At 42.8% G+C, this 23,489-nt stretch overlaps 1 protein-coding gene across 9 annotated transcripts in view; it reads left to right on the plus strand.

Annotated features, from left to right (window-relative positions):
- The window catches only part of IQSEC1 (IQ motif and Sec7 domain ArfGEF 1), a 616,154-nt gene that overhangs the window by 449,965 nt on the left and 142,700 nt on the right, over nt 1-23,489 (plus strand). The window contains exon 1 of one of the 9 annotated variants that reach the window (XM_075939731.2): nt 9,449-9,668. The exons of the other annotated variants lie outside the window; for them this stretch is intronic. The gene's annotated coding sequence lies outside the window, so the exon portion shown is untranslated. Of the gene's footprint in view, nt 1-9,448; nt 9,669-23,489 lie in introns of those variants that run through there. 9 annotated transcript variants of the gene reach the window in all.

A 23,489-nucleotide genomic window follows, 5' to 3' on the forward strand; every position in this document is an offset into this window, starting at 1 on the left:
CTGAGAATCTGTTAAACCACTTTACATGTGAGAAGAAAATGGAGCGCGTCCTACATGAGTGGCTTAATCTCTAATTACACTTGGACATCATAAGAGCCACACAAAACAATGCACTTGCATGTTAAATAAGGCTTTTAACTACCTACCCATTAGGTTATTAGGACCATGGTGGAAATACTGTTCTCATTATATTATTACGATGCACTGAGCGAATGGGGATGTTGCCAAAACGACACACTTACCTTAATTTGATGGTGCCTGTTTTCATACATATGAGATACTGTGTTTGGGGTTTTTTTTTTTGTTTGTTTTTTTAATGTGTGAGGGTGTCCTCTACAAAGTGATCTGCACACAGGACTAGAAGATTGAATGGAGTTCTAATTCCTGCTCCGACATAGACTCACTCTGGGTGGCAGTGCTCTGCCTTGGTTTCCCCATCATGAAGCTCCGACTCTGGCCTACAGGACTAAAAATAGTGCTTTAGCCACTCCCACTCAGACTAGACCTTGGAACTCAGACCCACCTTCCATGCTCCAGCCTTAATTTTTAGCCCGTAGCATGCACCTAACTCGGTAGACATGGGTTGTGAGATGTGGTGCACCAGGGTTGGCTTGGGTTTTTTTTCTCCCATATAGATACTAACACTACTCTGGGTCCAAACAGAGTAATTCAGTAATGCAGCAGCTGTCTCGTGTGTGCTAACATCCAACAGATTGAATGATACATCTCCGTCAGTCACTTGGTTGGATAGAAATTAAGCTAATTTAAAAGAACATTGCAATGAAACAATAAACACGTTGGTTTGTCTTTGAGGTGCATTATTTTATTTTATTCAGTGATGAAGTAATGCAGCAGTCCTTTGTCATGGAACAATATTAAATTCCTCTGACGCAGTTACACAGACTCTCTTTTTCCAACTCACAATTATCCTTTGCTAATTTTGTTGCCGTTCCTTTGGATACAGATGGTCTCCTTTCTGATTTTCAGTTTGGGTCTGCAGAGTTTTAAGTAGCCAAGAAAAGTCTCTGCTGAAGTAAATCACCGTGTATGTGAAATATGAACATGCCACGTGTCTATTACAGACTGGATATTACCATTTGTGGAAGATTATTAGCCTTTCTGTTGAACTGGTGCATTTACTGTTAGAGCTGGAAATATTGTTTCTTACATAAGTCTAGTTCTTCTCAATCTATGTATTCTACCTTTCCAGCTACTTAGTTTAAACAATAGCAGAAAAGACACTAGCAGATTATAAATAGGGCCCTACCAAATTCATTGTCCATTATGGCCAATGTCACAGCCATGGGATTTGAAAATTGGTAAATGTCACATTTTTAGCGGTTTAAACCTGAAATCTCATGGTGCTGTAACCCAAAAGGAGATTGGGGGGGTAGCAAACATGTTGTGGAGAAGGGCCTTGGGATTACCAGCCTTACTTCTGTGATGTCTGCAGAGCTGGACTCTGAAGGCAGCAACCACAGAGCTTCTTGCAGCTGCAGAAGACTCCAAGAGGTTGAGGTGGGTATGATTTCGCCTGTGCTGCTGGGAGCACCCAACTACAGGCTCCTTGCTACTAGCCCAGGCCAGTTTGGGAGGGACAGTACTCGCTTTCTCGCTGCACAGCAACAGAAAGCGAACACCCAGCTGCAGGAATGTCAGGCTGCTGCCCAGTCTCCGAGAGCATCTTGCAGCAGGGAGAGGCACCCAAAGGTGAATCTGTCTGGTCTCTCCTCACTCCCAGTAGCTATGCCGGAGGTAGAGAAGTCCTGTCCCTCCACTGCCCAGTCAGAGCTTTGGTGGGGGTGCTCTTAGGGAAAAGAAGACATCAGATTTCATGGGGAAGGGATTATTTCATGGTCTGTGATGCATTTTGCAGAGCTGTGAAATTGGGCCCTAGATATAAATATATAAAAAGGAGGGATTTGTTATTATGGTTTGTTCTAGGTAAAAGGAATTAATCACCTTTTTTTTGGCATTTAGGTCTTATGTATGATAAGTCTAGTTGTGGGCCTCATTCATCATAATATGTTTATCTTGTACAGTCACAGTTGGCTTTTCACATCTTAAATCAACCATGACTTTAATTCACTGGGTATGGGTTCTGCAGATTTTCTTTGCATAGGCTTTCATGCTGGTCTTAGGGAGATAAAAGTGAACAGTGCTGGCTAGAAACCTTTGAAAGCAGCAGTTACACAGGCTGGGATACGTAAAATCGATCTAGTTATAATTGTTATAGTGGTTGAGGTGCAAAAGAAATTAGCAAAGAGTGAGATAAGAGGCAAGTGCAAATAGAGACCAAATCTTGTTTGCTTTGTTCGGATGAGCAGACCCATTGATTTCCAGTAGGATTTGGCCCAGGAATAGCACTGCACTGAAAGACCCAAAGGTAGCAAAGGACAAGAGTGTAAGGCAAATTGCTCCCCTGGTTCTTTACTTAACTAAACAAAGAAAACTACAGAATAACTGATCACTCTGGATCAAACATAGCTGGAGAGACACTCAAAAATAAAAAGAGGAATCAAGGAAAAATGGTTCTAGCAGGAATGGAGACCTTAATTTTTTTTTAGAAAAGCTTAAGGAAAAACCAGAGCTGTTGAAAATTGTAGGCGAGAACCATACCCCTAGAGAAAGATGTGAACAACCTAGAAGTGAATGAAATGTGACAGAGGCATTCTGCAAAGAGAAAGGAGCAGCAAAAATGGGAAAAGCAAGGCTACAAAGTGACAGAAGTTTACTGAGATTTAGTGTAAGGGTTTGTCTACACTGCACGCTTATTTTGAAATAAGATATTCCAGAAGAAATAATCTGAAATAGAGTATTTCAAAATAGCACGTCTACACTACAGGGAAGGTTCAAAATTAGTCCAAATAAGGCTTCCCTAATGTGGACGTGCTACCTCGATATAAAACCCCAGGAAGCACAGGGGAGTAATTACTCTGAATGGCCCTGAGGAGGAGCTATTTCAAAATAGCAGCAGTAGAGTGTCCACACTACTGCTATTCCGAAATAGCCCTTTTAGAATAGGTGTTGTTTCTCGTGGAATGAGGTTTACAAAAGTTGGCATAAGCTGTCTGTTATTTCAAATAACAGAATTGCTCTGTGGACACTCTTGTCGTTATTTTGGAATAACGGCTGTTATTCTGAAATAATGCTGCTGTGTAGATGCACCCTAAAGGAATTCTACGGGTGAAGGATGGATGTGCAGGATCAGCAAATGCTTAGGATAGTATCAGATGATATGATGCTGGAAGCAAATATTAGGGAAAGAAGAGATCTAGCATATAGTATGCTGACCTGACCATGACTGTGATCATGACAAGAAAGAGATTACTAGAACACTAGCTGAACTTCAGATGGAAGCAGCTCTTCATTAAGGAAGATGCAAAATAGGAAAATGTTGGGTATTTGAAAAATTTCTGTTTAAGTCCTGGGAAACCTGGATGGTATTCATAAAGAATGAAATTGATTGCCAAGTTGTGCATTAGAAGGTAGATAAACAAGGAGTAAGGACCAGATCCTGTTAAGAGTTACTCTTGCAGGGCTGGATCCTGCAAGATGGTGAACACCACGTTAGCAAAGCATTTAAGGATGCAAGTAGGTCTTTTGAAGTCAGTGGATCTGGTCGCATATGCTTATGCATTCATTGGATTAGGATCTGAAAATTCAACAACTTGCAGAATCAAGCCCATAATTATGCCTGGGCATCCCATTGAAAAATGGATTAGATCATGCTTGGATATTAAGATCATTTTATATGAGCGAGGTCTACTATAGAATAATGGCCCGTGGCAGTGTAAACAGCATGACTTGAGGCATTTACAAATAGCTCCAGTAATGCACCAAAGCATATATGGTTGAATAAAATACTGTGCTGGCTTGGGACAGACTAGTTTATCTCATTAAATTACTCCATCTCTAAATGTCATCATAACATGATGGTACTTGTATGGTCCATGATATGCTAGAGAAGCAAAACATTCAAAAACTTATGTTTTAATAAATGACAGCAGACTGTTGTTTACATATAACACCGTTGTAGTGTTAACCTCAGATCTAGTGCCAAGTGATGAATTAACAATCGCACCAATGCTTCTTCCCAGGTCCAGTTTTGTTTTTCATTTAAAATTTCTTGGTACAAATTAGTCCTTTTGTGACCACTCTATTGCAGAATCTTTCCAGGAAAGATATTGTTGTAAGTTTGATAAAATAGTTTACACAAAATCATAGTACATTTAATTTTGAATAGGTAAGTCTACTTCTTCATGCCCATGCACATGCAAGTTGATTTCAAATATAGTATATTTATGTATATACATTTGTTTATACCATAAACAATTTCTTCTTAAGTATTCTTCCATAGTAAGGTATAAACAGATTCACAAAATATACATGTTTGGGGTGGGGTGTCTTTTTTTGTACTTCAGTCTGGTTGGACAATGAAAATAGACTAGTTATTTTAATGTTGGTTTATAATCAGTTTATAATCATTTTCACTGTCTGGTTCTTGTGTACTATCATATTGATGCAATGTGAGTGCTTAGATTTTGACACTGGGCAAAATTTTCAGAAGCATCTAAAGGGTGTGTCTACATGGGACATTACTGAATACAAAGTCAGACTCTCAATCTACAGTGCAACCGTTTCTTGTGCAAAAGCTTTCATGTAGACACCACTAGAGCACACTGAATATCCCAGTGTGCACTTTGACTTACTACACTTCACAGGTTGTAGTAGCTAAAGGGCATTCTGGGAATTTCAGTGTGCTTTAGCTGTGTCTACATGGATGTTACTGCACAGCAAGCCATTTTCAAGCCAGTTCACAGATCCTTCCCTTCAACCTACATCCCATCAATAATTAAACATCCAAATGGGGGGAAAGTGGCTTCTCACTCAATACTGATCAGTATGATAGGTTTACATAAATCAAAGGATAACACTTCACACGCATCTGCAGCTATGTCTAGAGCAGGCATGTCCAAAGTCCGGCCCGCGGGCCAATTGCGGCCTGTGTTCCAGTTTAATACGGCCCCACAGGTAATTTGGCAATATCTATCTTTTAAGGCCCCCAACGAATCCATATGTATTGAGATGAATACATTGTAAAATCTCAGTTAATGTCAGTTGGTCTAAATCAGTTATAAATATATTTGGACACAACATGTATACTTGGTGTTATGTTCCTGTTCATATTTTTTTAACTTAAAAGTTGACAGACAACCTTTATTACCAATAATATGTAATGTACTTTACAATGTTCCTGACATATATTTCAGCTTCCTGGAAAGGCAGAGTGATTTAACACCTGTTTAGATTTGTATTCCATGTGACGAAATGAAAAGTATGCCGTTTGCAATAAACTTTGCATAAAATAGTTAATTTGCATTTAATTTTAATGGTTCAAAGAATGTCAGGCAAAATGGTCGGCCCTCACGCATGTTCACTTCATCAAATCTGGCCCTCTTTGAAAAAAGTTTGGACACCCCTGGTCTAGAGTATCTTCCAAAAAAAACTTCTTCTGAAAGAGAGCATCGAAAATGTGATCTGCTTTTTCGAAAGAGAGTGTCCAGACTGAATGGACACTCTCTCGCATATAAGCTGTGATTGCTATAGATGGAATGGCTTTTTCCTCTTTCCTCTTCTTCTGAAAGAACTCCCTCTTCCCCGTCCACACACGCCTCTTTGTGGAAAAGCTCTTTCGCAAAAAGGCTTTTTTCTCATAGAATGAGGATTACCAATGCTGGAATAAATCCCTCTGTTCTTTCAATTTTCTTGCGGAAGAATGCAATTGCAGTGTGGACGTTCCTCAAGTTTTGTCAGAAAATGGCCATTTTTCTGATAAAACTCTGTAGTGTAGACCTACCCTGCTGATGCTGATGTCCGACTACGAGCCATGACTAAATCAGATATAATGCCGTTGTCAGCTGGCAAAGACTTTTGAGAAAGTGTTGTCTGTTGGTTTGGATACACGACTGTGGACTCAGAATTCCTGATTTCTAAGTCTGGTTCAATGCTGACATTGTTTTTTATCACTTTGAGCAAGTCACTGTGTTTCACTTTTCCCTTTTGTGAAATGGAGATGCAGGTATATTCCCATCTCATGTGGCTGTGATAATAAACCGTTAATGTTTGTATATCCTTTGAAGAAGTGAAATGCTATATAATTCAAAGTATTATTATTATAATGCAACAATATTCCCAACATACAGTACAGATTTCTGTTCAAGCAGTAACCTTTTGACCGACCATTGTGATGGAGTGTGCAAAGATGCTTTCAGTAGAGTGGCAGGGTTTATTGGACTCTGTCAGTCTCTTCTCTAAATTGCCCTTAGCTGACTATTATTCTGCCACAGCTTATTTTTAGGTCTTGCCTAGTCATTTTAACATCTCTCCTGTGACTGCTACTAGCCAGGCAGTTCAAAAACTCAGATAGGATCTGGGGACTACTTATGTTTAAGTCTTTTCCTTTTGTCTTTTAGCGTTGAAGAAGATGGTATGCACTTCCATAATGTTGTAATTTATAGATCATTCAATAGCAGTCAATTCTTTGTTTCTTTTTCTGAAAATGTTCGTTTCTTTCTATCCCATGTGTGACAGAGCGGTTGCGCCCCGCACTCTGGCTGCCTCGGTGCCAGCACTGTGCGGGCAGCCGCGGCTGCAGGAGAAGTGGCGGAGGTGTGGCGCCTGTTCAGCACTGGCACAGGTGGATGATGTCACCAGCCGGCCTGGCGGCCGCAGAACAACTACTCCACAAGAACCCTGCCGCCGGGGAAAGCCAGAGGGCGGGGAGTTTAAAAGGTGGAGGGCAGAAGAGCAAAAGGGGGAGGCAAAGCAGGATCCTGAGAGGATATTGCCGGTGCGAGATAGCCAGAGTGGTCCGGAGACAAAGAGGACGGAGGTACAGGGACCGTAGGAGGCAGGTAGGAAGTGGCCTAGGGCGGGGTCGTGGAGCCTGAAGGCTGGCGTGTTTAGGAGTGACACCCCCGTCAGCCAGGTGGGGAGATTTGATCCCCACCTTAGGGCCTGGGCTGGGACCTGGGAGTGAGGGTGGGCCGGGGTCCCTCTACCTGTCCAGGCAGTGTTGGATGGAAACCAGAGCCGCGGCCCATATGACGTGGGAAGCTAACGGTATTCCTGTGGACAAGTAAAAGGGACTAACGGCGGATCCGTTCGGACTGGGGCAGATGCCGGCTTATTCAGGTAGAGGGTATATTGGGCTCATCAGAGGGGAGAAGGGCAATAAACTCAATGAATTGCATACCCTGCTAGTGCGTCATGTAACAGGGAGAAGGGCAATAAACCTGGTGAATCGCATACCCTGCGAGTGCATCATGTAACACCATGGAGACTGGCAAAGAGTTTACAGAATTCTTTGTCACTTTCATATAGGTCAGAGGCGGAATGATCTGTATAGTAGTCTTGTTCATCTTCTCTGCCAAGTGCCACATTGGTCCCTGGAAAATATCTACAAGTGCTTGGTTTGTTTGGTTCTCTGCTAATTCCAGACATTCTACTCCATTAATTACAGGTTTGTGATGTACGTGGCATTATTTTAAAGCTAACTGGAAATATATTGTATATGCCATTGCTCAGGCCTACGTTGCCAGTCAGAATTACAAATGAGGAAGTCCAGTTTAATTATCATAGAGATAATTAAATAATGTGATACAATATTAATATCATGTTGAAATCATCAAAATAAATTACATATGGAACAAGAATTCAAGTTTCTAGACTCGCAAGCCTGCCCAGACATGTAGATAGAGAGGAGAATCCCTCAACATAGCTCTGAGGTAACTGTGAGCTGGAGAAACGTGCTGATTATTAGCTTGTAAAGGAACAAGAATTAACCTCAGAATTCTTGAATTCATCTCTGTCATAATCATAGCTTAGTGCTAGGTCAGATGCTGAAGCCCGTTTTGGTAGATTAGGTTGACTGCTATTGTGTAAACTCAGACACATGCTGGCCTTGAAGAGCCTTTAACACCACTGTTTGTTGGACTTCTCCTGGTGTAAGTGAAACTGGTCATAAGACTTCACACTCAATGGAGGCTTTCGTGGAATTTAAAAATGAGGAAATCTTTCCACATTTAAAAACCACATAGGGATTGACACACTGCACCAGCTTAACTGTGGGTGCTTAAACTAAACTAGAGACATCTTTAACAAAGCTACTAGCATTGGCCGTTGTCTGAATTCACTTGTAGGACACAATGGTTTGTTAGTGCTGCTGGGATCTGATGCTAGGAAACCATCAAAAAGGTTTGACCGTGGTTTCAGGTGCATGCTGAGGGACAAATCTTCCTAAGAATCCTAAGTAAATTGAGGTGCACTTTTGGGATCAGAAACCTTTCCCCATTTGCCTGCTCTGGGACACCAGCAGAGCCACTTCAGGGCACACAGGCTATCATAGCCACCATCGTTGCTGACTTAGCAGGGTGTGTTAATTGTGTTTTAATATGTGTTTACTAACGCAGGTATAAAACTTGATTGAAACTGGACATGAATGTTAGTTCCCAGCCATGTTTATCATGAGTCATTATACTGGAATTTGCAACTGCATTAGCTAAAAATCTCAGTGCTGCAAAATCTGTGTGTTTGTGTGCATGTGCATAGGTGTATGGGGGATGCAGTAGGGAGGAATGTTTCTGTGCTGTCCTCATTCGCATCCCAAAAGTGTCTTTCTGGCCCTTTTCGCAGACCATGATGTGAAACATGCAAAGCAAAAGATAAATAAACTAAAGTGGGCAACCTAAAAGAGGAAGTGAGTCAACTTAAAAACACATCTAAATGCATGTTTTTGTGGCAAACAGCACTGAGTGAAGGCAAAACCTATGCTACCTGGAGGAATTCCACCTTTTACTACTAGAGTTGGAAGAGTTACGGGGTCTGTTCTGGTTCATGTCCATTTTCCCTGGGGAAAACTCTAGAGATAACAGTGGAATTTTTCCTGATTTACACCTATGTAAATGAGAGTAGAATCAGAGACATGTTATCTGTTGGCTTCTCTCATTCACACTTTGGAGATATACCAGAGATGCTCTACATCACAGTTCATATAAAACAGGTTATTGGTTTTAAAAAATTCTCTTATCATTGCTCATGCAAGAGTAATCAAGATTGTATCAGTATTCCCATTAAAAACTCCTTTCCCAAAATCAGTAAGTCCTTTGGCTTCCCTATGCCCAGGCTGATTTTCTTATGTATGTGACTGTGCTTAATCTTCCCTGGTGTGTCTGTGCCACAGTGAGACAAGCGACAGGAAAATTCTTTTACGTGGAGGTTAAAATGCTCTTTGTGACATCACAACTGACTGCTATAGAACTGATTAATATCCCTGTGAGAGGATTAAGAGGCTTCAGGTGGGGAATAAGCAGCAGGAGCCAACGATCTCTTATGAAACAAGGATCTTGTTTTCATATAAATAACCCCAGATAAACAAAGGAGGGAAAAGTCCAGGAAAAGAAGAATACAGAATCAGAGCTGTTGCCAGAATGTCAGACTTGTCACATTAACAGACACCAACAATCTATCTTGTCTGATCTCCTGCTTGCGAAAGTGATTGATGTGGAACATTTCAGAAGAAAGCAAGCTCCCCTACCAATCCACCACCAGTCTCCTAATTGGACAATATTATACCACAGGAAGACATTTCTTCACAACTCCTGCAGGTGATCTGAAGGAAGAGTTACAGCCCTTGTAAATTTCTTGTAGCTAATGTAACTGCTGCAGTTATTTCAGTATTGCAGTATATCATACTAATCCATTGCACTTGCACAACATCTTTCATTTGATAATCTGAAATGTGCTTTATAAAATGGTGAGGATTTTAATCCCCATTTCCACATGAGAAAATTGAGGCACAACGCGCAACATGTCTAGCGTATCCCATCTAGTCAGTGATGGAGCTGGAAAACTAATCCAGTTTTGCTGACTCTGACTCCTGCTATAATTGTTAGGCAATGCTTCCTCCTGAAGTAGTATTTAATCCTTTCTTCTGTATGTGCAGTAAGCATCAGGAACCAGTGCAGTCTAGAGAACCAGGTACCAGTAGACCTGGTTTCTGTATCCAGCTCTGCCACTGACTTGCTATATGACTTTGGCAGGTAATTTATTCTCTATATGGTTCTGTTTCCTCTCATCCTGCCTCTTCCTGTCTTGTGGCCTTTGTTTAGATTCAGGGCTGTTTGGCTAAGTGTTTGTACAGTGACTAGCACCAAGGGGCCCCATTGCTGTAATACAAATATTAATAATCACTTCTAAAACACTTACCACCCTATTCCGTTCCCCCGCTCCAGTGATAGCCTGTTTTACTGCCTTAGGATAACTGCATATTGCATAAAAAATATGTCTTAGTATCTGTTTTTCAAATGTTTTGCCTATGAGTGACATCTGATTCTTTTTTATTAGAGGAGCAAGGAAATTGGAATACCTATCTCTCTTTCTGTGTAATGTTTTTGCCTGTGTCCTTTCTCTTAGGTGTACGTTCCAAACGAAATGATTCTCACTCTTAAAATAGAATTTAATATAGGAGCTGTCCCTCATAACTATCCATGCCTCCAATCATATTTTTACCTTTCTCTATTCATATGTTGCTGTTATTTCTAAGTATAATGTGTTCCAAAGTTTTTCATTATGTGCCACTGACCCAGGAAGCTAAGCAAGCTGAATGGAGCAGTGTAGTTTTATGATAGTAGAACACTGATAATAACTAAAAGGAGGAGCAAAGGAGAGAAAATGCTAGCCTGGGACTTGGGAAACCAAAGGTCTCTTCCTTTCTCTGCTGAAGAGTCCCTGTGTGACATTTGGCAACTCATTTAGGGTCAGATATATAATGGAATTTAGGCACTGAACTCCCTTTGAAATTCATATCTTTAAAAACCTGGCCTTTAGTGTCCCTGTGCCTCAGTTCCCCATCTGTAAAATGGGGATAACATCACTTCCAACGTATAAAACATAGCAAGTCACTCAGCTATTACGCTAATGGCCCATATAAATACCTTGCACAGAGAGAAGGAAGCCTGTATTCCATGACTTATTTATTTGTTATTTCTATTAATTATTTTTATTAATATAAAGTTTGTATTCTAACATTGATTTAAGAGTTCAAGTCTTTAGAAAATTAGATAAGAATTTTGGCTCAGGCAAGCATCCCTTTTCAAAAGCCATCGAAGCCAGATTACACAGTCTGGAACTAAGAAAGAATCACCTTGATTAGTCTTCTTATTGCTGCTCTGCGATGAGCAGCAGTATGAAACTTAGCAACCTGTAACCATTTTGGTGTGGCGAGTGGGGTTGTTTTGGATGTATTTACAGATCTGTTTTGAAGTTCAATTGAGCTCCAAATCCAGAGTGAAAGTGAGCACATCCCAAATTCCATCTGCTTTTAGATAGAGCCAGTGTAAACACTGCAGAGTTGTGCATGGGTTTTCATTTGAAACCCTAAATCAGTGGCGCTCTGTGTTTTCAGACTACTGTACCCCAAGCGGGAATCTGATCTGTTTTACATGCCCATTTAAAAATGACTTTTAAAATTAGACCTCAAAATACAAGAGTGCCACAACACACTAAGGCTATGTCTAGACTGCAGGCTTCTTTCGAAAGAGGCTCTTTCGAAAGCATCTTTTGAAAGAGTCTCTTTCGAAAGATCGCGTCTAGACTGCAGGCGGATCTTTCGAAAGAGAAATCCGCTTTTTCGAAAGAGAGCACCCAGCGAGTCTGGATGCTCTCTTTCGAAGACGGCCTCTTTACATTGAAGAACGCCTTCTTTCGAAAGAGGAACTTTCGAAAGAAGGCGTTCTTCCTCGTGAAATGAGGTTTACCGCCATCGAAAGAAAAGCCGCGTTCTTTCGAAATAATTTCGAAAGAACGCGGCTTGAGTCTGGACGCAGGGGAAGTTTTTTCGGGAAAAGGCTACTTTTCCCGAAAAAACCCCTGAGTCTGGACACGGCCTAAGACTGAAAATTTGTTTTCTTTCTCATTCTTACCATATGATTATCAAATATATTGTACTTACATTTCAATATGTAATATATAAAGGCAGCATAAAGAAGTCACTGGATGCATGAAATTGTAGCGTCTACTGACTTTGCTAGTGCTTTTTCTGTAGGCTATAGTTAAACTAAGCAAATATCTAGATGAGTTGATGTACCCCAAGAAGGCCTCTGTGTCACTCCTGGAGTACAATTACCCTAGGTGGCTACAAAGCCTAGCCACGGAGCATCTGTGAATCAGGCCCAAGCTTGGGGCTTTGTTACAGGACCCATGGGAATGCTGAAGATATAACAAAAAAATACAGTGCAGCTATCGCCCTTATAGGGGGTGCTTGTATAGGAGAAGAGGATGGGACAACGTCTCTTGTTCTTGTAAGAGAGAACATGCTTGAGAGAGCTTAACTGCAAGAGGGGCTGAGCACCTCCAGTTCCCACTGAAGGCAGCAAGTGCTCAGCTCTATCCAAGTACAGGCAGTCCCCGGGTTACATACAAGATAGGGACTGTAGGTTTGTTCTTAAGTTGAATTTGTATGTAAGTCGGAACTGGTACATATTGTAGGGGAAACTCTAGCCAAACATTTCTCCAGAGCTCAGTTTTATTCTCCCACACCTCACTTCCCTCAGTCCTTTATTCTCAAGCTGAGGTGTCTGCTGAGAAAAGCCGCTCCGCGTCTCCCTGGTCTGCTGGGGGGGAGCAGCTAGTGCGGGGTTGCCTCACCCCGTTTGTAAGTAGGGATCCGATGTAAGTCGGATCCATGTAACCCGGGGACTGCCTGTACTTAAGAGAGTTTGATTGACAAGTTGCATGTTGCTGCCCCATTGGATTAGGTGACAGTCAATAAGGGAGTCCGGAAAAACATATTTCAAAACTAAAGTCAAAATTCTATATTAATTATTTGTCCCTGTGCTTGGGCACGGATTTAGCATTATGCCATTTTCATACATTGCAACTAGGATGTTTCTCCAAATTTAAAGTGTCTGCCCATGTCAAGCATTCAGCTGGTGACCATAACAATTAAATATAACCTGAGAAATGTTTTTAAGCCAGGAATTGGCTTAGTTCTGAGGAAGCATGTATAGCCCCATCTTTTTTACATATACAGTTCAACATCTGCCATTTAAGCCCTCTGATAGGTCTTGTAAGGCTGAAAAGGACACTGACCTTGCAATAACATTGCTTAATAGCCAGAATCACCATAAATATTGGGGATTAGTTGGGTTATGCTAGCTATGAAAGCAGCTGAATGGAGAAGCCATCAGGTCCGGCCCATCAGAACGACGTTAGGTAAATTTGCTGATCAGTACAGTATATCTGTCAGCTAAGAGCCCTGCACTCTGCTTCATAACGAGGCATTGACCCAGCTTTATCCTCCGGTAGAACCAGCTAGCTTTATAAAAAAAAAAAAAAAAAAAAAAAAATTACTGCACATCCACTGCAAAGGGAAACTGTGACAGCTCCACCTGGATGTTTGATTTTATTTATTCATGGCCTGTGGAACAATGAAGTCAGAGGTAGGTGAATGATGCAGTGCAGGAAGTTACTGCAGCAATAGCTTTTGCTGGGGAGATGATGAATTAACGTACCAGTCTAGCGGCAAAGGAAAATGTTAATGAAATCTGTTTATGCAGGAGTAGAGTAATACTTACAAGACAGAGCTTTCTTTGTAGCTGCAGTATGTACTGTACATTTTTTGGTATTGTTATTATTGAGTCTCCCGTTTTGCTTAAAATAGTGCTGTAGGGAGTGGGTGTTGCTTTCCTTAAAATCATTCCTAGGAACCATTTTTTCACAGGAAAGTATACATTCTAACTAATTAATGGAATGTTAGTTTGTTTCTATAAACTGTAATGAGTGCCTAGCAAGAAATAAACATGCCTATCATTGGAACTGATGCACGGTTATGCAGATTGTTATAATTGATTCTAGGCTGACAGTTCAGGTTTTTTATTTGCATTTAGTCAATTAAGCGCATGCCCACCCTGAATCACTTCTGATGAGTTTCTATAGATTTATTACATTATTCAAGATTATTTATTCTCCTCAGTTTGTCTGTTTTTAAACAAACCTTCAGCACAAGAGAACATCTCTTTTTGCCTATCAGCAGAAGCAGCAGCAACAGCAAATTGCAAATTGTGAGGAAGCAAAATAATTGTATTTTGTAAAACCACAACACACAATCTGCCCAGTTTTTAAAAAGAGCTTTTTAATCTAAACAGAGAACATGTTGCTAACAAAGGCATTCTCTTTAATTGTACATGTTAGTCAGGTGGGTTCTGGAGACAGAACTGTAAATAGACTCTTAACATAGTTTCTAAACCACATTTCAGATGCTGGTGTACACCAATAGGTACTTTGTTGGTATATAACGGATAACAAGACCATGTAAGTCAAGTGGCTGAAAGTTAGCTCTCTTAGTATACTAATGCATTTTTAAAGTCCTGATTATTGTATTTCATGTTTGGATTTTAATGTGCCTCTAGAAGAAATGTCCTGCTTCTTTCTACCTGTGTCATTGGGTGTGATAGTTTTGAAAACAACAATGTAAGATTTAATTATTAACTTAATTACATACATGCAGCTGTTCCTTTAAATTCTTTTCACTTTGGTTTGACTGCACGTTGTCAGAGTTGAAATATGGTTGGAACAAATAAACTAGAAATCTGACACTCTTGTCAGCCAATGTTGGAAAACATACTGAAGTGGAGGCAGGAACCTGCTATACTCATATGTAAACTAAAAAATAAAAATAAATATATGTGACTTGCCAAGCAGACACTGTCCTTAATCTTTGTATGGTGGTTTGGTGTCTAGCTAGCCTTTTAATTATTATTTTAATGTATACAGCTAGAAGTGCAAAAATGAAAAATCTCTTCAAGTCAAATGTCTGGCAGTTTTAGTTAAAATTCATAGCCAGATGAATATTTTATGAGCAATTGTGTAAACAGAAAGAAAGATGCCCTGAACTGTCATATGTTCACTAACATAAATGTCAGAAATATTCATCTGTTACATAATGAATAGAGATGAGTTCAAGCCACAAAATTTAGGTCCAGATTTTGAACACTCTTAAAGTTCAGGGGTATTCAGATTTGGGATTTTCAATGAGGTCCAGATTTTTATATGGCATTTCCTTATGCAGACAAATGCCAGCAGCATAGTATCAGGTGATGAAGAGGTAATTGGAGGGTGAAACTTCATGTCATTTTGGGAAGGTCATGCCTAAAAAGTTGGTCTTTTTCCAGGGTCTGTACAAACTCTATAGTCCTTATACTTTGCCATTTTGTGGCCTTCGGTGCAGTTTTAGCACAAAGACAAATGTTTGCAGTCATTTCTGCTTTCAACATTTAGTTCAGTGTTTTGGAAGGTGCCTGTCAATGTGCAAGTTGTACTTGTGAATAGTTTAGCAGTAATCTCTCAAATCAGTGTTCTGGGGCATAGCTGCAAATTAGAAACTGTACTAAAAATTTGCTTTACAAAATACTAGGAACTATCCTTTACCAAATTAGCCATCATATTTAAACTTAAATACTGTAAAAATGTATTAGGGGAATTTATGCCTTCAGCTTGTTTATATGATTAATTTTTATTTAAAAAAAAAATATTATTCTATAGCACTCTCATTATATTATTGTTACATTTTCCTTTTTTCTTGCTTAAGTGCTAATTTAGGCCTCAATCCTGAAAACATGCATATTGACTTCAGAGGTACATCTCATACTTAGTTTTTTTATATATATATATATGTATGTATGTATATATATTATTTGCTGGGAAAACTGAGACCATTAATAAGCAGGGATAGTCTTTGCTAGAGGACTCCAAGTGAACCTAAGAGTTATAACTTATTCTTCTCCAGTCATTACACTGAGAGGGCACCTGGGAAATCTCAGTTCTACTTGATAAAATCTTTTTTTTAACAGGGTAGAAAAGATTGAGGCACTCTGACCATCAGATCATTTTCTTCATCCAGTAAGTAGCAAGAAATGCTAAGAAAAAAACAAAACAAAAACTTCCAAACTGGAGTATTAGAGCTAGAGTACCTTGTTTTTCAACAATCAGCCACAATAATCTCAATAGTATTCAGCAGCTTTCCATCACACATAGATGTGTTTATATATTATCTCAAAAGAAACATGTAAATGCAAGTCTCTCAGAGATTCTCTAGGGCAGTGGTCCCCAACCTTTTCAGGTTGTCGGGCGCCAGGGGGCGTGGCCATTCGCCCGCCAGGCGCCAGGGGGCGGGGACACTTGCCCGCCCGGGGGCGGCCCCCCCAGCCGCATACCTGGGGCCGGGGGGCCCCCCCATAGCCACGCGCCCGGGGCCGGCGCTCCCCCCGTAAGCGCCGCGCACCCGGGGGCGGGGCCAAGGCCGGCGCCGGAGCCGGCAAGGGCACGCGCAGTGCCCCCGGGGGCGGGGCCAAGGCCGGAGCTGGGGCCAGGGCACGCGCGGCGCACCCGGGTTGGGGACCACGGCTCCGCGGGTGCATGTAAAGAGCCCGGCGGGCGCCATGGCGCCCGCGGGCACCGGGTTGGGGACCACGGCTCTAGGGCATTTCCAAATTTCAAGAGCTGACCTGTTTCTTAGGTGAAACATAATGAAAATACACCTATTGTGCATGCCTCCAGCAGCAGAATTCAAAGAGAAGTTGACGCTCCCATCACTAGAGCTATTTCCAGTCTGCCCAGATCAGAGATTGCTGGGTTGGTTGCAGAGCTGACTCATTTATTTTTTTTAGAGAGGAGGCAGCTGCCCTGAGCTTGGGGACACTTTGCAAGCTGGCTGTGGAGAAAGGGTGGTGATGTCAGCTGGAATTACCTAGCATACTGGCTAGGAAACAAGGTGCAGGAAACCACTGAAGCATAAGAAAAGAGATGAGGGACAGTAAAGGTGTGTTTGCTTAAATAGCTGCATCCAAACATGCCTAAGTTATAAATGTGTAATACCCATGCCTCACATTTGTGACACCATTAATGATTGCTTTTTTTCCCACCATTTGATGAAACCAAAAGATGATCAATTGAAAGGTTTATCGAAAGGGCCAAGTACCCAAATCTCATTGAAGTTCAGTTGTTTTCAGGATCCTGCCTCCTTCTAGGCTCTGACTGTCCCAGCCCTATATGCAAAGAATCCATAGCACGGACTGTGTATTAATCAGATATTTTTTGAAAAATCAAAACAAGCGTTAAACCAAGACACAAAAATTATAGTGATGGGAATTGTTTTCTAAGGTGCTAGTTGTAACGAGGCCTATAGGCTGCTTGTATGTCACTTGTAGCTTGAAATAAGCTACGCAATGTGAGCTACACACATTGTGGAGCTTATTTCACGTCAATTTTGAAATAGTTGATTTCGAAATTTGGCACTGTTTACACAGCACTTATTTTGAAATAAATTGGTATTCCAAAACCTCCCTTACTCCCCATGGAATGAGGTTTACAGGGACATCAGAATAGCAAACCTGTTACATTTCAACATAATGGGCGCGCTCAAAAGACGCAGAATAGCTTTCGGGATACCTGCAGTGTAGACGTAGCCTAGTAGCTGAGCTGTCGTAGTTTTCCAGTTACAGATAGTTGTAATCTGGGAATTTATAGAATTAATATAATAGGTCTGATTAAGGCATTGGCTGGAGAAAGAAAAAGGTTAGTTTATTTTATTCTCCTCAGTTTAGCTGGTGGATGTTTACCTATTTGTGAAAGGGAGATGAACCTTTCATGTATATGGCATGGGCAGCTAGAGCCAATCAAAAGGCCACTGAAATTGAGTTGAATGGCTTTGTATTAGGCCCTGTCAGGAATGTTTTAATATATAAATCTAAAACAATAAATGTGCCAAATCATCCGTATAAAGCTTTTCATCTTCAAAATAGATAGACATCTGTCAGGGACGGTGTAGACGGAGCTTGGTCCTGCCTTGAGGGCGGGGGGCTGGACTCGATGACCTCTCAAGGTCCCTTCCAGTCCTATGATTCTATGATTCTATGAAAACATCTTACAGACATTGCTGATTTATATTTACAACACCCTTCTGAGGTCAGGAAGCAAACGTTTCCCAGTTCTGTTGAGGGAAAGGCAGAGAGATTAATGGTTTTTGAAGCTGCACAACAATGTTGTTGTCCCAGCCAGGACTAGGATATAGGAGTTCCTGGCTCCCTATCCTGCACTAAGATAGGCAGTTCTGAACATTATGGAGGAAATTAATTAAATATTCAAAAATTGGGAGGAAATATAATATTGTATAATGGTGATAGACAGTGAAACTTAGAATGTTCTGTGTATATGGAAAGAACAAACTGAGATGGCTGGCAAAGATTAATTTTTCATAGGTTATTACTGCAAAAAGTGAAACCAGTTGAGGTGCCTATGCTAAAATAATAAATCTGTCAGGCTGTGGGGAAATGACTTGCTTGTATCTGTGCATTCACTCTCTAATGCTGCATATTAGGGTACATCTTATATACTGCATTCCAGTTTTAACTAGTGTATTTTGTAAAAAACAAAAACAAAAAAAACCAGAACATTATTGGGTTTCAGGATTTTTCAGGACGTTTGATTTTCAGGAGTGAACATAGAAATCAAGACAGCATGAATCAATGAGAATTACAGTAAATTAGACACGAGAGGCTTTTATGTTTAAACTTTTTGCGGGGGATAGAGGACTTAAAGGCATTTTGTATTTTAAGCTCTTCCCATCTGATTTCTTCTTGGAGTAGCAAAGCTAAAACACGCTGTGCAATTTGAAAGGCATTAGCTAAACAATGCCTAAGTTGTACAAGCAAAATGCAGGACAATGTAGCACTTTAAAGACTAACAAGATGGTTTATTAGAAGTTGTACAGTGATGGTTGTAAAACAAAACCTAATTTTTCTGGGCAAAAACGGGGTAGATGGTGACCTCTTCAGGCTCTGAGTTGAAAGTTTAATGTTGATGTTCTGCATTCCAACTGTATTTTGCTAAGAGTTAAGCCTTGCATAGAATCAATTGAGACAGTCCTCAGGGCAGCAATCAACAGAAAAGAATACAGAGATCAAAGAAAGCTGTTTGAGAAATGGCCTATCATGCTAGTGAACATTTATTTGGTTACTCAGAGTGTGGAATAGAGGGTGTTGGTTCAGCTGCATGCCCCCTCCATGTTCTGTTTCATCTAGAGACTATTACAGGACTCTGTTACAAAGAGGAAAAAATAACACGGCTTTTTAGACACTGCTCCCTTTCTCCCTGTTTGATAGCTGCTGCCAAAGTGTGCTGGGTGGAGATATGTTCCTTTCCAGCGCAAGGGAGTAGGAAAACATTTCCTGTTAGCAATGGATGGCAGTAACGTGTATTGGAGGCACTAGTGTAACTGGGATGTTTTGCAAGGTCGTTCTTGTAACTTCTGATTAGCATAATGAATGGGCTAATGGGAAAGTGAAATTCCACTTGTTTATCAGTAACAAAACTGATGAGATAGAAAATGAGAGGTGGGGGAAATCCCACCCTGTTTCAATATGTATTCAACATAATGCAATTGTATTCCATGTCACAGCTTAGCTGTGCCTATACACTGTTAAATCAATAGCACACTGTGATTTTCAAAGGCATTGTTTGGGGGTTGGAATGATACAGACACTGGATTTCTGAAAGCGTAAGAGGTTGGGTTGAAGGAAACAGGCCAGGAAAATATACGGCTGAATTTTTACTCAGCCTCCATTTCCCTCCTTCCTTTCCTCCCTATTTGTGTGTTACTTCGAGCTCTGTTGTCATGGCACTCATCTATAGTACCATTTGTTTTGTCACTTCATCTCACCCCAGCCCTTACTCAGCTGAGCTTTATAGCTTTCCAGTATCGCTTGCTCGCTTGCTCCGTTAATCTCTCCACGCTGTGCCACACTTGAGAAATTCCTATTCCTTCCCCTCAGCGAAACATAGAGCTACAATTTGATATGCAAGTCTGCCTCTCCAAATAATGAAATTCCTTGTCTCAGTCCTGTCCCAAGAGTCTGCATCACACAAACCTTATCACCCACAGGCAGCCTTCATGGCAATCTCAGCAGAAGGACCAAGAACTGAATGCATCATGGAGACAGAGCTACTCCCTAAACCCCCCAAGACTGAGCATGAGTTGTAGGGTAGTGGGGAGAATATTCCATTGCCCATGCTACACTCAGCTCCAGCAACCTTCCACTCTTCCATTTCCCCATGCTACACCCTTTTTGAACACCAAATTCACATTTAAGATATTTTTCACGGTAACAGAAAACAAGTTTGAAAACCGGGGTCACTCTGTCTTGCCAAGACGCTGAGTGGAATTAAATTTCAGGTTTGGCCGGATCTTAATGTTTTTCTAAAAGTGTTATTCTGCGTACCTGCTACTAGATACGTGTTCTGAAGCACTCTGTGTTCCACCTGCTTCAGCTCTGCCTCCAATGCCTGGACAATGATAGCTATCACCCCCTAGCAGAGGAGAATGCGATGGATTCCCTTTGGTGCCTGTAAGCACTGCTCATAAATCCCTGCTCTATGGGAGGCCCTTACCCTGAAATAATGCACTCCACGTTCGAATTTCTAATGGAGGGTCCATACCTCCAAGCCAAAACAACGGGCCATGGAATTCGAATTCTCTATTCCTGCTTTTCACGAGGGGTAATGCTAATTCTGAAATAGTAATTTCGAAAAAACTTTGGTGTGGATGCTCCAGTGCCACTAATTCAAACTTCCCTCCCCAGAGGGCGCCCTGAGGTTCTAAGACCAAGGTAGTGCATCTACATTAACGGAGCGTCCCTTGGACTAATTTCGATGCTTCCCTGTAATGAGGACACACTAGTTTGAATTTGTTAAATCGGGAGTTAAGTCACATTTAGTAATTTTGTAATACAGGCAGTCCCCGGGTTACGTACAAGATAGGGACTGTAGGTTTGTTCTTAAGTTGAATCTGTATGTAAGTCGGAACTGGCATCCAGATTCAGCCGCTGCTGAAACTGACCAGCAGCTGACTACAGGAAGCCCGAGGCAGAGTTGCTCTGCCCTGGGCTGCCTGGAATCAGCCGCTGATCAGTTTCAACAGCAGCTGAATCTGGATGCCTAGGACAGAGCAGCTGGGGCGCTGCTGGGTAGGTCCCCGCAGGGGCGGCGCTGCGGGGACCAACCGGGCAGCACCCCAGCTGCTCTGCCCCAGGTGTCCCCAAGTCAGCCACTGCTGAAACTGATCAGCGGCTGATTCCAGGAAGCCCGGGGCAGAGCAACTCTGCCTCGGGCTTCCTGCAGTCAGCCGCTGATCAGTTTAAGCAGCGGCTGACTTGGGGACTCCTGGGGAAGAGCAGCTGGGGTGCTGCCCGGTTGGTCCAGCAGCACCGAGGAGCGGTGCTGCAGGACCAACCCAGCAGCCCCAGCTGCTCTACCCCAGGCGAGAAAAGCCTGGTCTGCTGGGGGGCGCACTAGCTGCGCCCCCCCAGCAGACCAGGGAAACCCGGACGACGGGACCACGGAGATGCGCCGCGGTCACGCCCGCATCCTCCCCAGCTTTGCTCTGTGTCTCCCTGGTCTGCTGGGGGGTCTCCAGGAAGACGAGGAGCAAAGCCGCGGAGGGGCTCGGGCAGCGGGGCAGCCCAAGCGCTTCTGGGCTGTCCCGCTGCCGGCTTCCGTGTCCTCCGGGGCGAGAAAAGCCCCGTTCGTAACTGCGGATCCAACAAAAGTTGGATCCGCGTAAGTCGGGGACTGCCTGTAGTTTCCTAATGCAGACACGGCCTAATTGTATCCAGCAGTCCGTGGAGAGCAAACACAACTCCCTGCTCTTAGTAAAGAGTATGCTGCCTTGAGAGCACTCCAGCACTGTAGAGGCTAGGTGTGAGTGAGTAGAACCCCCATCTTTGGGTGGACTATCTCCACTAATTTAGAGTTTAGGATTTCAGCTTGTTCCTCCACATTAGAAGTTGTCAGTGGAGAACTGCATGAAACATTACAGCTTGGTGGAGGTAGGCTTGCCAAATGATTTTGTGTGGTTCTTTCTAGGTAGGGCAGGGGTGGGGAACCTAAGGCCAGGGGCCAGATGTGGCCCCCAGCTTGCCTAGATCTGGCCCCTGAAATTTGGAGCTCCTCCCCAGGATTGAGGAGCTCGTGCTGGTGCTCCAGCCCCCCAGTATCCATGGGTGTGGACACAAAATTTACTAGTGTGGGCCCCCCCCCCCCGGCTCTGGTGTTTGAGGGAAATGTGGGGAGTATTTTTCTCTTCTCAGTTGTGTGTGGCCCCCAATGGATTTTTCTGAGAGTGAGATAGGGTGACAATGTGTCCCATTTTGACTGGGATGGTCCCTTTTTTAAGCCCTATCCCAGCCGTCCTGACTTTTTGGGCAACACTGGGCATTTGTCCAACAACAGGACCCAGGCCCAGTTTGGTCAAAAAGTGGGGTGTGGAGGAAAGTGAAGGAGGGAGCAGCGATAGCAGCCCCATGTGGGGAGGGAGGTTTAGGCAGGGGACAGGCAGGACTCTACTGAGCAGTGATGCCAGCATGGAAACAGGGTTCAGGAAAGTAGTGATGCCACTGGAGCTTGGACAAGCCCCATGCATAGGGCAGAGGGGTGGCCTCAGGCTGACCCTCACAGGCAAGAAGCAGGGAGGGCTCAGGCCAGCCCCATGCATGGGGGAAGGAGATGAAGGGGGTTGGGCCTGTCGTGTTCAGTGTTTCTCTTTTCCCTGTTCTTCAAGGATAATAATGAACTCCACAGAACAGAGCTGAATGCACCCAATGTACCTTCTGTTTCATTCCCAGAGCTGTGAAGCCGGCAGCGGCTACGGAATAGCTGTCAGCTAGGAACCGGGTCTGGGGATTAGTATGCAGAGACGCATGCGGCAAGCAGCCCACTTTGTTTTGAGGTTCCTACATCCAGTACAAGCTGTTTGCTGTGCCGGTGTCAGGGCTAGGAATTCTAAAGCAAAGTGAGCTGCCTGCTGCGTGTGTTTGCATATCAATACCAGACTGGTTTTCTCTTTGCACAGATGATTCATAGCAAGACTGGCTGGAGCTTGGGAAATAACATCAAGTGTCTGGATATGTGTGAATACAGTGAGAGTTTTGTGTTTGTTTTTCCAAGGCCAGCTGAGAGAGGCTTTCCTCAGTCTGAGCCCCCTTCATTCATTAGTTCGTGTTGTAACCGATTTCTAAACCTGCACTTGATGATGAGGCAGAGCCATCCCATCCACAGGCCGAATTGGGGTGGCCGCCCCAAGCCCAGCAATTTTAGGGGCTTCACAACAGCTGCCCAACTGCCTTATGGAGAGGAGGGACCAGGGAATTATGGGGGTCTGGCGTGGCAGTTGCAAAGGTCACCACGCCCTCCCCCTCACCACAAGGGCGGTGGGAGCTGGCTTGGCACGGCAGCCTGCTCCACCCCACCATCCACCTGGTCTGCGGCGCTTCGCTTCTCCGTGGCGATGGGAAGCAGAGTGCATTGGCTCCAGGTGCTCCGGTTCCTACTGCCCACGTGGTGAGTGGGAGGGAGGGAGAAGGACCCTGCTGCCACCA

Source organism: Pelodiscus sinensis, chromosome 11 (assembly GCF_052426305.1).
Source record: "Pelodiscus sinensis isolate ZL-2025 chromosome 11, ASM5242630v1, whole genome shotgun sequence".
Taxonomy (NCBI): Eukaryota; Metazoa; Chordata; order Testudines; family Trionychidae; genus Pelodiscus; species Pelodiscus sinensis.